Source organism: Carlito syrichta, unplaced genomic scaffold (genome assembly GCF_000164805.1).
Source record: "Carlito syrichta isolate Samal-C Ts95f unplaced genomic scaffold, Tarsius_syrichta-2.0.1 Scaffold123321, whole genome shotgun sequence".
NCBI lineage: Eukaryota > Metazoa > Chordata > Mammalia > Primates > Tarsiidae > Carlito > Carlito syrichta.
In genome coordinates this window covers 281,151-295,120 of record NW_007067417.1, presented here as the reverse complement: position 1 = coordinate 295,120, position 13,970 = coordinate 281,151, and positions in this window count along the sequence as shown.

The following is a 13,970-nucleotide window of genomic DNA, read 5'->3' as shown; positions in this document are numbered from 1 at the left end:
TTTATAGACGGGAAGCTGCCTCGATTCATGAGTCTCGAATAAAAGCCAATTCGATCTATAACTAAATGTGTTGCAATTTTATCTTCTGACCCGTTGCATTCATTTTCTCCTTTTAAAAAAAATCACTGCAGATTAAAACAGTAAGCTGGAGTGCAACCTCAACCTGCTGGGCTTAGACGATCCTTCCACCTCAGCCTTCCAATAACTGGAACTACAGACACACGCCACCATGCCCAGGTAGGTTTTTTTGTGATTTATTGTAGAGATGAGGTCTCATCAAGTTGCCCAGGCTGGTCTCAAACCCCCAGGCTCAGGCAATCATCTTGTCTCAACCTCCCAAAGTGCTGGGATTACAGGCTAAGCCACTGCGCCTGGGTCCTTCTAGATGTTTTAAAATATGTTCCCATGCAGTCATTTGTTTAAAACAAATATAAATACAAAGACATGTATGTACCTGGAACTCAATCATATTTGTTTGTGTTTCTTACAAATGAGATCATATTCTACAAATTAGTCTGCATATTGCTTTTTTCATCCAACAGTACTTTTGAAATTGAGCCATATTGATTTAAGCATCTCTAATTTGTTAAATTTCAACTGCTACTTAATAGGCTATGATTTCGGTGAGCACTTAAGTAGCAACCTAACATTTATTTGCTAGTTTTTGGTTTTTTGTTTTTGAGTTGGAGTCTCTTTCCACTGCCCAGGTTGAGGAGTACAGTGGCACGCTCACAGCCACTGCAGCTTCGACCTCCTGGACTCAGGCGATCCTTCCGCCTCAATCTTCCAAGTAGCTAGAACTACAGGTATTCATCACCACACCCAGCTAATTTTCTTGATTTATTGTAGAGACGAGGTCTCATCAAGTTGCCCGGGCTGGTCTCAAACGCCTGGGCTCAGGCAATCTTCTCACCTCGGCTTCCCAAAGTGCTGGAATTACAGGCTTGAGCCACCGTGCCCAGCCGTATTTTTTAAATGTTAAAGCGAATGTCTTTGTATATGCTTTCTTGAGCACATGTATTGTATTTTTTTCTTTTTAGGGTAAAAGCATAGGAGCTACTAACAGCAGAATAGGCACGTTTTCAGTGTTAGCAATCACTGCTCAATTGTTATCCAGTGTAGCTCTGCCATTGACATTCTCCCCAGCGAAGGAGAAGTATGCACTGTCCTACAACCTGTCACACATGGATATGATTGGACTTTAAGATTTTGTTGCTCAACTGACAGGAGGACATCAGGTTTCTTTACTGTTTTAACTTCAAGTTGCACAGTTTTTAATGTTGATCAGTTATGCAGACGTATTATTTTTTCTGTGACAGTCCCATTAAGCCCTTTGCTTGTTTTTTTTTTGTTGTTGTTGTTGTTATTTTTTTTTGTTTAGACAAGGCCTCATTCTGTCATCCAGGCTGGAGTACGGTGGCACAATCATAGCTCACTGCAGCCTTGACTTTCTGGACTCAGGTGATTCTCCCACCTCAGTCTCCTGAGTAGCTGGGGCTACAGGGAGGTACCACTGTGCCCAGCTTTTTTTTTCCCCCTGTAGCGTCAGAGTTTCACTATGTTGCTCAGACTGGTCTTGAACTCCTGGCCTCAAGTGATCCTCCTCCCTTGGCCTTCCAAAGGGCTGGGATTACAGGCATGAGCCACCATGCCTGGTTAGCCCTTTGCCCATTTCTACTGTGTTGTCTTTTCTTACTGTGTGTAAGAGTCTATTCCATATTCTGGATACTAACATTTTGCCTCTAACATATATAAAGGGAGCAAATATGTGTGCTGCGTGTCTTTTTCACTCCTTAAAAGTATCTTGTAGTATAAGTATTCTATATTTCAATATGGTCATACAAGGGGGGACCCAAAAGCACCCGGGATTATCTTTTGGAGAGCAAGTCCCTTGTAGTACAGGCTTCTCTCACTAGGTAAGTGTTCTAGGAACCCATTGACATCAGTGTACCAGCTAATGTTGTTGTGAGAGATTGCATTCAGCTTCAGTGAATTTTTTTTTAGGGGGCGGGTATATAGATTCTTCCAACGCATCTGCCTGGTTCAATAAAAGGGCCCCACACCTCGCTGAGTGTTCTGCAGTTTTTGACCAAAAACGACACGATCCTTGTGCCTCACTCCACCCTTCCTATTCACCTGATTTTGCTCTGAGAGACTTTTTGTTGTTGTTGTTTCCCAGGATGAAAAAAGTCTTCAAAGGGAAATGTTTTGCCCATGTGGAAGATGTGAAACAAAAAACAGCAGAAGCACTAATAAGGCATCAAATTGATGAGTTTCAAAACTGTTTTGAGCGGTGGAAATAGCATTTCAATAGGTATATTGCCTCAAACGAAGAGTACTTTGAAGGTGACTGAAGTTTAAACATGTAAAAATAAATACACATTTTTAAAAAATAAATAAGTTTTGGGTTTTTTCAGGTCCTTCCTTGTGTTTATTAGTATTGTCCTCTATGACTTTGCTGTTTTCTCTCTGGCCCTTCCGCTTACAGCTGTCCCAACTTCAAAGTCATGAAGATATTCTCCCACATGTTTAGCTAATCATTGTCAAGCTCAGTTGTCTTTGTTTTTTTGTATTTATAAATTCAGATGCTTTTGGGGAGATAAGTATTTAATATTTCGTCTCCTTTTTGGTTATTGACTTACTCAGACTTTCCTCTTTCTTTCTGGGCCAATTGTGCTGATGTGTGTTTTGCTAGAAAGGTGTCCATTTCACCAAGATTTTCAAATTTGAGGTATTAAATTGTTCCTAACCATCTTCTTAAATCTCTTGGTTATCTCATCTCTTTGATTCCAGTGTTGTTTATTTGTATCTTCTTTCTTTTTTTTTTTTTCTTGATGTTTTTTGCTGAGGGACTGTCTATGGTATTCATCCGTTCAAAAAAACAAGCCCTTTATTTTGTTTTATTTTTTGTTTGTTTTCTGTTTCACTAATATCTGCTTGTATTTTCTTTCCTGCTATTTTCTTTGGATTTACTTTGTTGTTCTTTTTCTGGTTTCAAAAGTGAGAAGTTTGGTTCACTTATTTTTAAATCTTTCTTGTTTTCAGATGAACGCAGTTGAGGGAATACATTTCCCTCTGAGGATTACAATTGTCATTTCCCCACAGGTTTTGATGTATACCACTTGCATTTTCATTAGATTCTGACTACTGTGTAATTTCTACTTTTATTTCCTCCTTAACCCATCAAAAAGTTTTTACTGTTTCTGTAGTAGGATTCGTCAGTCCTTTTTGTTATGATTTGTACTTTTCTACTGTTTTTCTGCTTTTTTTTTTTTTTTTTTTTTTTTGAGCCGGAGTCTCACTCTGTCACTCAGGCTGGAGTGCAGAGACATATTTACTGCAGCCTCAACTTCCTGGGCTCAGACAATCCTTTTTCCTCAACCTTCTGAGTATCTGGGACTACAGGCACCACACTGAATTTTTTTTGTAAAGAAAAGATCTCACTGTGTTCCCCATGCTGGTCCCAAACTTCTGGACTCAAGAGATCCTCCTGCCTCAGGCTCCCAAAATGCTAGAATTACAGATAGGAGCCACTATGCCCAACCTTTCTGTATATTTTTCTGAATGTATTTCTCTACCCCAAAGTCATGAACATATGGAATACTCCATCCTCTGATAATTCCTAGAAGCTTTGTGGTTTTGCCTTTAACCTTCAAATCTACATCTCACCTGGAATTGTTTTTGTTTATGATGTGAGAGAAGGGGACACATTTTATTTCCTTTTGTTATCCTATGGCCCTCTGGGCATCCCATGATTTCTGGAAAGGGTCTTTCATGACTCTACAGCGCCTCCTTCTGGAGAAACCTATGTCCACAGGTGCCTGAGTGTTTTTTTTCAGACTATTCTACTGTTTGTCTATTTGTTTATTTTTGTGCAAATCCTACAGTCTTAATGTTGAAACTTTAAAATAAATATTGATATTTAGCAGAGCAGGTCCTCCCACCTTGATCTTCTCTAAGATTCACAGGGCTATTCTTGGCCCTTCGTATTTCCATATAGTCAATGTCTATTGGAATTCTACTGGAATTTTGTTTGAGATGTCATTGAAATCTCAGACTGAGAAAAACTGATATCTTCATGCAATGGATTTTACAACCCACGAGTATGATATATTCTCCTATGAGGGTCATGAAAATGTGTCACTCAGATCTCCTGCTGGGAACTCAGGGAACAGATGACTGAAAGGCCCAGCTGCTGTCTTTTGGGACCTCACAAATCCAAGATGAGCTCGTGTTTTCTGCGACCTGCTCCCAGCCCTCGACGGAGTACAGGGTTTTTATAAAGATGACTTTGGTTCAAGGACTTCCCATCAGCCTGGCCAGGCCTTTCCGGGAATTGTGCTATGGTCTGAAATTCTTCCAGCCCAATCCTCCTTCCCTCCTCTTTCTTTCTCAGGTTGTCTGAGCTCCCTCTGCCGGCTCCAGCTTCCTCCCTCTCATCCTTCATGAGCATTTCCCCCAATAAATGTCATGTATGTCCAATCCTGTCTTGGCATCTGCTTTTCAGAGAGCAAGAAGCAGTATACTGTCCATGGATTTAGGTTTTATATTTTGTTATAGTTCTCTGTGTAGAGGTCTCACACATATATTGTTAGATTTGCCTTTAGGTAAATGACGTATTGTAAGCAGCATCTCTGATGGATTAAATACGGCTGCGAAGCCGGGCTCGGTGGCTCAGCCTGTAATCCCGCGCCTTTGGGAGGCTGAGGTGAGTGGATTGCCTGAGCCCGCGGGTTCGAAACCCGCCTGGGCAGAAAGACTTCATCTCTACAATAAATCAAAAAATCAGCCGGGCGTGATAGCGCATGCCTGTAATTCCGGCTACTCGGAAGGCTGAGGCGGAAGGATCGCTGGAGCCCAGCAGGTCGAGGCTGCGGTGGCCGGGAGTGGCCACTGCACTCCAGTCTGGGCGACAGAGTGAGACTCCAACTCAAAAAAAAAAAAAAAAAAAAAATCGACTGCGAATTCTTTGCATCTCCTCTCATTGAGAGGCGAAGTCTGTTACCCACCCTTTCCCTGAGCTTGTCCTGTGACTGACTAAAGTGGCCATGGTATGACTCCTGAAGGTTGGCGGTCTCCCGGTTCTCAGGAGGTCTCACAGCTGAGACGGGGCCATGCTCTGAGGAAGCCCCAGTTGAAAGACAACGTGGAGAGAGAGACCCAGACATCCCAGACACTTCAACCATTTCAGCTAAGGCCCAGACATGTGAGTGAGGCATTTGCAGGCCACCCAGCTTCAGCGGAAATGCCCCCTGCCGGAAGCCATGTGAGCAAGACAGATGAGGTCAGTGGAACCAGCAGCCTACCAGCAAGATCATGAGCAATGATGAACTGATGCTTCCCCTCCTCAAGCTACTGGGGAGGTGTTTGCTATACAACAGTGATGACTAATCCAGCATAGACATACCTCGAAGATACTGCAGGTTCGGTTCCAGACCACCACAATAAAGCAAATATCACAATAAAGTGAATAACATGAATCTTGGGGTTTTCTGGTACATTTAGAAGTTACATTTACACTGCATTACAGTATATGAAGTGTGCAGTAACATTATGTCTTAGGAAATAATGTACATACATCAATTTAAAAACACATTATTGCTAAAAAAAAATGCTAATGATTATCCGAGCCTTCAGGAGGTAGAGTTGTAACCTTTGTGCTGATGGAGGGTCTTGCCTTGATGTTAGATGTCTGCTGACTGACTGGTCAGGATGGTGGTTGCTGAAGGTTGGGTTGGCTGTAGCAGTTTGTTAAAATAAGACAACAATGAAGTTCTCTGCATTGATTGACTCTTCCTTTCATTAAAGACTCTCTAGCCTGTGAGGCTGTTTGTTAGCATTTTACCCACAGAACTTTCCAAACTGGAGTCGATGCTCTCAAACCCTGGGGCTGCCTTATCAACTAAGTTTATGGAATATCCTAAATCCTTTGTTGCCATTTCAACAATGTTCACAGCAGCGTCACGAGGAGTAGAATCCATCTCAAGAGACCACTGTCTTGTCCATCCACAAGAAGAACTCATCCGTTCAAATTTTATCATGAGATTCCAGCAATTCAGTTCCATCTTCAGGCTCCACTTCTAATTCTAGTTCTCTTGCTGCTTCTAGCACATCCGTAGTGACTTTCCCCACTGAAGTCTTGAACTCCTCAAAGTCATCCATGGAGCTTGGAATCAACTTTTTCCAAATTCCTGTTCATGTTGACTTTTGGGTCTCCTCCCATGAATCACGAATTTTCTTCATGACATCTAGAATGATGAATCCTTTCCAGGAGGTTTTGATTTACTTTGCCCTGATTCATCAGAGGAATCACTATCTACGGCAGATATAGCCTTACTACATATGTAATATATACAGAGGGTGCCAAAAAAGTATACACAACTTAGGAAAGGAAAAAACCGTATTAAAATTGTAGGTAAATACAAGTCTCATTTGACTTCTGCAATTACAAGAGATGCTCAAAGTGGCTACCATCAGACACTTCTGATTACGGTGAACTAAAAGTGATACATAGATAACATCTCTTAAAAATGCGTATACTTTTTTTGGCACCCTCAGTATATAATATACATTTTAATCTGAGAGATACTTTATTTTGAGCTAAGATAACCAGAATCTGTTTGAATATATTTCTTATTTATTTATTTATTGAGTAGGAGTCTCACTCTGTTGCCCAGGCTGGAGTACTGTGGCACACTCATGGCCACCCCAGCATCGACCTGCTGGGCTCCGGCTATCCTTCCGCCTCAGCCTTCCAAGTAACCGGAACTACAGGTACGCAGTACCACACCTGGCTAATTTTTTGATTTATTGTAGAGACGAGGTCTTGCCAAATTGCCCAGGCTGGTCTCGAACCCACAGGCTCAAACAATCCACTTGCCTTGGCCTCCCAAAGTGCCACCGAGCCCGGCCTGAATATTTTTCAATAATAATAAAGAGGCATAGCTTCTCATGGTAGCTTGTGTTTTTATATGAAAAGGTAATATATGCACCTCACCGAAGATGTGTTAGGTAGAATTTAAAATACAGAAGTACTCATTGTGCAATCCCAACCATTATTCACTTCTCTCCTTCCTGTATTGCTTTTTTCCCCATCTTTTTTTACTGTGATAGAACACATATAACATAAAATTTACCACCTCAGCTATTTTAAGTATACCATTCAATGGTGGTATGATTTTCTTCTCATTTGGTTGTGGAGTCTCTTTCTAGAGAGTGGCTATACACCCCAGCCCTGCCCTGATGGGGCTCCAGGGGAGATGGTGGTGGGTATTTCATAAGATACTTCTTTATCCTGGTAGACAGCCTGAAGCCAAGTGTCTGACCTGTGACCAGATATTTCTGCCACAGGAAACTTTTTCCTGTTAGGTCGGTTTAGCCAGACTCACCCTCCCCCTTGATGTTCCCGTTAGTAATTTTTCACCCACTGGCCTCCACCCTACTTCTTGCTGTAAGTCCCCCAGTTTCCAGTGCTGTATTCCAGGTCGAGCACAATCTTTCTCCCCACTGCAAGACCCTGTTACTGTGGTCCCTCTACCAATCTCAGTGGTCCCAAATGAAGCCTTCCTTACAATGCTTTCACAAGTATCACCGAATAATTTTTTCTTCAACAATTCACAGTTGTGCAACTCTTACCACAGCCATATTTTAGAAGTCTATCACCCCAAAAAGAAACGCATCAGCAGTCATTTTCGACCTCCCCATCCCCCCACCCCCCACACACACAGCCTTTGGCAACCTCTAGTCTACTTTATGTCTCTATGGATTTGCCCACTCTGGACATTTTATATAAATGGAATCACACAGTGTGTAGTCTTTTGTAACCGGCTTTTGTCACTTAGCATCATGTTTTCCAGTTTCATTCATGTCGTGGCATATGTCAGTAGTTCATTCCTTTTGTTGCCAAATAACATTCCATTGTATGGATCTGCCACCTTTTATTTATTCATTTATCCATCGATGGGCATTTGGGGTGTTTCCGTTTTTTGCTATTATGAATAACGCTGCTATGAACATTTGAGTTCAAGTGTTTGTGTGGGAGCATGCTTTTATTTCTCTTGGGTATATACTTAGGAGTGGGACTGTTGAGTCATACGGTAACTCTATGTTTAACATTTTGAGAACTTTCAAACTGTGCACCAAGATTATTTTTTTACAGACAATATCCATGTAGAACTACCATCACATTTATAATTTCCGTTGCCTTTCATTCCTTCCTGCATCCCTTACCTTCCCTCTGGGATCATTTTTACTTAGTGCAGGTTTTCCAGTGACAAAGTCTCCCAATTTTTCTTTTTGTTTTTTGTTTTTTTTTTTGGAAATGCCTTTTAAAAAATATTTCATTGAGAACAGAATTCAGATTGACAGTTATTATTTTTTAAGCCCCTGAAATACACTGTTCCAGTCTCTTTGGGCTTCTACTTCTGTTAAGAGGTCAATTGTCATATTTATTGTTCCTTTGATAAAGAAAAATGTCCTCTCTTTCTGTTTTTAAGACTTTCTTTTTGTCTTTGCTTTTTTATGTGTGAGAAAGCAGGATTTATTGAGAGGACAGAAACGCTCCCACAGTGGGAGGGGGCCTGAAGGGGTTGCCCCTGTCTTTGCTTTTTAATAGTTTTACCTGGATGTGCCAGACTGGATGTGATCTCTTTTGTCTTTTTTTTTGGAGTTGGAGTCTCACTCTGTCACCCAGGATGGATCTCCTGGGCTCAGGCGATCCTCCTGTCTCCACATCCCAAGTAGCTGGGACTACAGGAGTGCACTACCATGCCCAGCTAATTTTTTGTTTGAGATTCACTGGGTTTCTTGAACATGTGCCTTAGAGACTTTGATCATCTGGGTGAATTTCTCAGCAACTTTATCTTCAAATATTGTTTCTGTTGCCTTTTCTCTCTCTTTCCTCCTCTGGTACTCCACTTACACGTGTTGAGCTTTCTTATTGTCATTTCTGTTCTGAATTTTCCATTCTTTTGTCTCTCTACGTGTCTTTCTAGATATTTTCTTCTCATTTCTCTCCTAATTAACTGATTTTTCTCTTCAGCTCTGTACAACATGCTGATGTATTTATCCATAGAGTTTTTGGTTTAGTTTGTTTTTCACTCCTAAAATTTCCATTTGGTTATTTATCATTATTGCTATTATTACTAAAGTTATGGCCAGTAGCTGTGGCTCATGTCTGTAATTCCAGCACTTTGGGCAGCCAAGGTGGAAGGTTTGCTTGAGCCTAGGATTCAAGACCAGCCTGGGCAACATAGCAAGACCTTGTCTCTACAAATAAAAAAATCTTTAAAAAAATTAGCTGGGCATGGTAGCGTGTGCCTATAATCCCAGCTACTCGGGAGACTAAAATAAAAGGATCACCTGAGCCCAGGAAGAAGAAACTGCAGTGAGTCATGATTGTACCACTGCACTCCAACCTGGGCAACAGAGTGAGACCCTGGCTCAAAAAATAAAAATAAATAAAGTTCTCTGCCACAGTTCTCAATCTTGTCTTCTTTTCTTTTTCTGCCCGCCGCAAGCATAGTTATTCTATATTTTGATTGTGATGACTCTACATGATAAGAGTTTTTTTCCCCACGTGATACATTCTTGTTGAATGTCTTAGTAAGCAGGATATCAAGCTGCATGGATAACTCACTTAGTGGCTATCTCAATAGAATGTTGGAATGTTTTCTCTGTCTTTAGGCAGGAAGGTTTCCAAATCATCCAGAGCATAGGGACTTCTAATCCTGTTTGTAAAATCCTCTCAAATAGAAATTCCCTGTCCTCGCCTGGCCATCTGCATAAGGAGAAATGGCCTTACTCCATTCTGCCTTAGGAGGGGCCTGATGCAGGGACCAGTTGAGGTGGGAGCACTTCAGGTCACCGTGGCTTTCCATTTCCTACCCCAGTTGTGGAGGGACTTCAGAGAAGGCATGGGTCTCTCTTAGTCATCCCTTGTGAACGCTTCCCCTGGCACCTGCTTCAGCCTCCTGATGACTCTGTGATCTCACCCATCAGTTGATTCAAAAATGCATGTTCAGTAATGTTCTTGGAAGAACTAACCCTGACACTCCCATCCCATCTCACTGATCCCTGGCTCCCAGCCTCATCGTAAGCCAAGCTCAGAACAGTGGGACTGACTCTGAAAGTGACGATCCTGGAGCTCCGAGGCTTCCCAGCCCTCAACAGAGAAGAACAAGGCAATCTGGTGTTTTGTTTTTTGTTTTGGGGTTTTTTTTTTAGTTGGAGCCTCACTTTGTCACCCAGACTGGGGTGCAGTGGCACACTCATGGCCACCCCAGCGTCAACCTGCTGGGTTCCAACAATCTTTCTGCCTCGGCCTTCTAAGTAGTTGAAACTACAGGCATGCACCACCACACCCATTTAATTTTTTTTCTTATTATAGAAACAAGGTCTCCCCAAGTTGCCTAGGCTGGTCTTGAACCCCTGGGCTCTGGCAGTCCTCTCTGTCTCCCAAAATGCTGAGCTTATAGGTGTAAGGCACTGCATCCAGACTATAGCTGCTATTTATTGAGCCATCATGACATATCATACAACTCACTCATTTAGAGTATACAATTCAGGCCAGGCTTGGTGGCTCAGCCTGGAACCCCAGCACTTTGGGTGGCCAGGGTGAGTGGATTGCCTGAGCCCGCAGGGTCGAGACCAGCCTGGGCAACATGGTGAGACCTCGTCCCTACAATAGATAAAAAAAATTAGCCGGGTGTGTAGTGCATGCCTGTAGTTCCAGCTACTTGGAAGACTGAGGCAGAAGGATCACTGGAACCCAGCAGGTTGACACTGGGGTGGCCACGAGTGCGCTGATGCACTCTAGCCTGGGCGATGGAGTAAGACTCCAACTCGAAAAAAAGAGTAACAATTCAACAGTTTTTAGTGCAGTTTCAGAGTTTTGCAGCCACCACTACAATCAATTTTAGAACATTTTCATCACTTTCAGAAGACACTACATAACCATGAGCAATTACTTTCCCTACTCTCCCCACCCTCAACCCCTAGAAACCCCCAGTCAACTTTCTGTCTCTATGGAACTGCCTCTTCTGGACATTTCACAAAAATGGTGTCATGCAACACATGGCCTTTTGTGTCCGACTTCTTTCCCTAGGACAATGTTTCTGAGGTGAACTGATGTTGTAGCATGTGTCAGTACGTCATTCCTTTTGACTGCTGCATAATATCCCATTGTGTAGATGCACTACATTTTGTTTATCCATCCATCAGCTGATGGATCTTTGGTTGCATCCACTTTTTTGTTATCATAAACAATGCTGCTATGAACTTCAATCTACAAGTCTTTGCAAGGACACATGTTTTCAGTTCCTTTGAGTATCTACCTAAAAGTGGAACTGCTGGGTCAGCTATAGCTCCGTTTGGCATTTTAAGGAACGGCCAGACTATTTCCCAAAAAGACTGCACTATTTTGCATTCCCAACATCAGTGTGTGAGTGTTCCGATTTCTCCACCTTCTCACCAACATTTGTTCTTATCTGTCTTCCTGACGACAGCTGTCCAGCTGGTTTGTGGAGTTGTGTCTCACTGTGGTTCGACTTGTGCTCCCTGATGGCTAAAGATGTTGAGTATCTGTTCACGTGTGTATTGGCTGCTTGTTTGTCTTCTTTGGAGAAATGTTTGTGAAGCTCCTTTGCCCATTTTTAATTGGGTCGCTTGTCTTTTCATTATTGAATTGTAAGTGTTCTTTATATAGTCTAGATGCCCAGCCTTATCAGATATAAGATTTGCAAATATTTGCTCCCACTTGATGAGCTGTCTTTTCATTTTCTTTATAGTGTGCTTTGAAACATAGATATTTAAAAGTTTGATAGCATACAGTTTATCTATTTTTTTCTTTTGTTGTTTGTACTTTTGGTGTCATAGCTAAGAAACCATTACCTAATTTAAGGTCATCGAGATTTATGCCTAGGCTTTCTTCGAAAAATTGTATAGATTTAGCGCTCATATTTAGGCCTTTGGTACATTTTGGGTTAATTTTTGTACGTGTAGGGCCATCTTGTTTGATTTATTATTTTCTTTTACATTCTTTTTTTTTTTTTTTTAACAATCTGGATAACAGTGTCTCATTTTATCTCAGTTACTATGGCCCAGTAAAATCAGCTCGCCACCATGCCATTGTGTTCCCACTGTGAACTCTACAGGAAGCTATCCTTGAGGACTAGTGTGGGCTGTGCCCTCCTCACCCCCACCCCTGGCTACAAAGACTCCTGAGAATCCTGAGATAAGCAATTCTTCTCTTGGCTGAGTCACCAGTCACTTCTAAGTCCTTTGGCTAAAACACTAATATTTGTATTGCAGCCACGTTTTCCAAGCTCTTTCCAGAGGTGGTCAGCCACTTTCTCCCTAGCTGGGGATAGGAAACAAGGAAAGGACCCTGGCCCAGGTCAACTGCTGGGGAGGGCATCAGGTCACTTGGTACCAAGCAGGCAGGTCTTCTGAGAAGGCTGGCCTCTGTGTCACACCACAGTCAAAATCCCAGGGAAGACTTCCGGAAGGCAGGGACCGTATCTTATTTGTCCTTTCGCGACCAGGGCTTGGTATGTGGTCTGCCACAGCACAGAAGCAAGGTAAATATCTGGAGGAAGAGTGAGGCGGAGCTTAAATGCCAGCCTAGAAGGACTGGGGGCGGACAGTGTCCAAAGGGAGGGGCATCTAAAGGGGCATGGGCGGGCTCTGGAGCTGACACTGTCTCCTTTCCCTCAGGGGCTTGGCCAGCAGTGGAACAAGTGTTACATGATCCATGTGACTCAGAGAAGGTGGTCATTGGGCACCTGGGGGAAGCTGACTGGCTCCTTCCAGACATCCTTGGGAAAGACACTCAGTTTTCACTCCCGGTGTGTGGAAAGTTCATACTCCGCCAAGTATATGAGCTCCATGGAGGTGGGGGCTTGCTCCTCATCTCACAGAAAGCAGGATTGCAGTGTCCACCTGCTCCAGTCTGGCCCAAGCTCAAGGCCAAGCATGACCACGTGGGCTCACCCCAGGACCGGGCGAAGGAAGGAGACCAGCTGTTTGCCAGCGTGCTGGCACCAGAGAGAACAAGGCAGCTTCTGCACTGCCCGCCAGCAGTTGGATAAGGGCCTGGCTGCGAACCCAGTTGGCAAGTGATGGAAAGAAGAAGAGGGAACATCTGCCCTGCACTGCTGGGGCATGAAGGGGGCTGTTGATGGGTGTATTCAAGCTATAAGCCATTGTGTTGAATTGAATTGTATCGTCCCAAAGCTATGTCCAAGTCCTGACCTCTGGTACCTGTGAATGTGACCTTATTTGGAAATAGAGTCTTTGCAGATGTAATTAAATTAAAGATCTGGAGAGGAGACCATCCCAGATTTAGGTAGGCCCTAAACCCAATGACTGGCATTCTTGTAAAAGAAGGGAGGGGAAGACTTGAGACACACAGAGGAGGAGGCCACGTGAAGACAGAGGCTGAGTTTAGGAGAGATGCTGCCCCTGGCCAAGGAATGCCTGGAGCCACCCCAAGCTGGAAGGGACAGGAAGGATCTTCCCCTCAAGCCTTTGGAGGGAGCAAAGCCCATGACACCTTGATTTCCAACATCTGGCCTCCAGACGTGTGAGAGGATAAACTTCTGTTGTGTTAGGCCTCCCTGTTTCCAGGATAGCCCTAGGAAACTCATAGCGTCCAGGCTGGAGCCAGGGCCAAGGCACTATTTCTGCGGTTTCTGCTTTTCCCAGGACACTGTAGTCCTGCTCAGGAGGACAAGCCCCTGTCCCCCACCCACCACTCACGAGTTCCCCAGACCCGTCCAAGCCCTGTGCATCGACTGGGGCACTTTCAGTAGTGCCTGAGAGACACCCATGGGAGCCCTGCACCCTCTGCGAGAAACAAGACAACTCAGGGCACAGTACACACCCTCTGGGCACCCATGTCCGCAGGTGGGAAGCAGAGGGGCCCCGAGGCCTACAACAGGCAGGAGGTGGGCATCGAGGTGGGGAGGAGA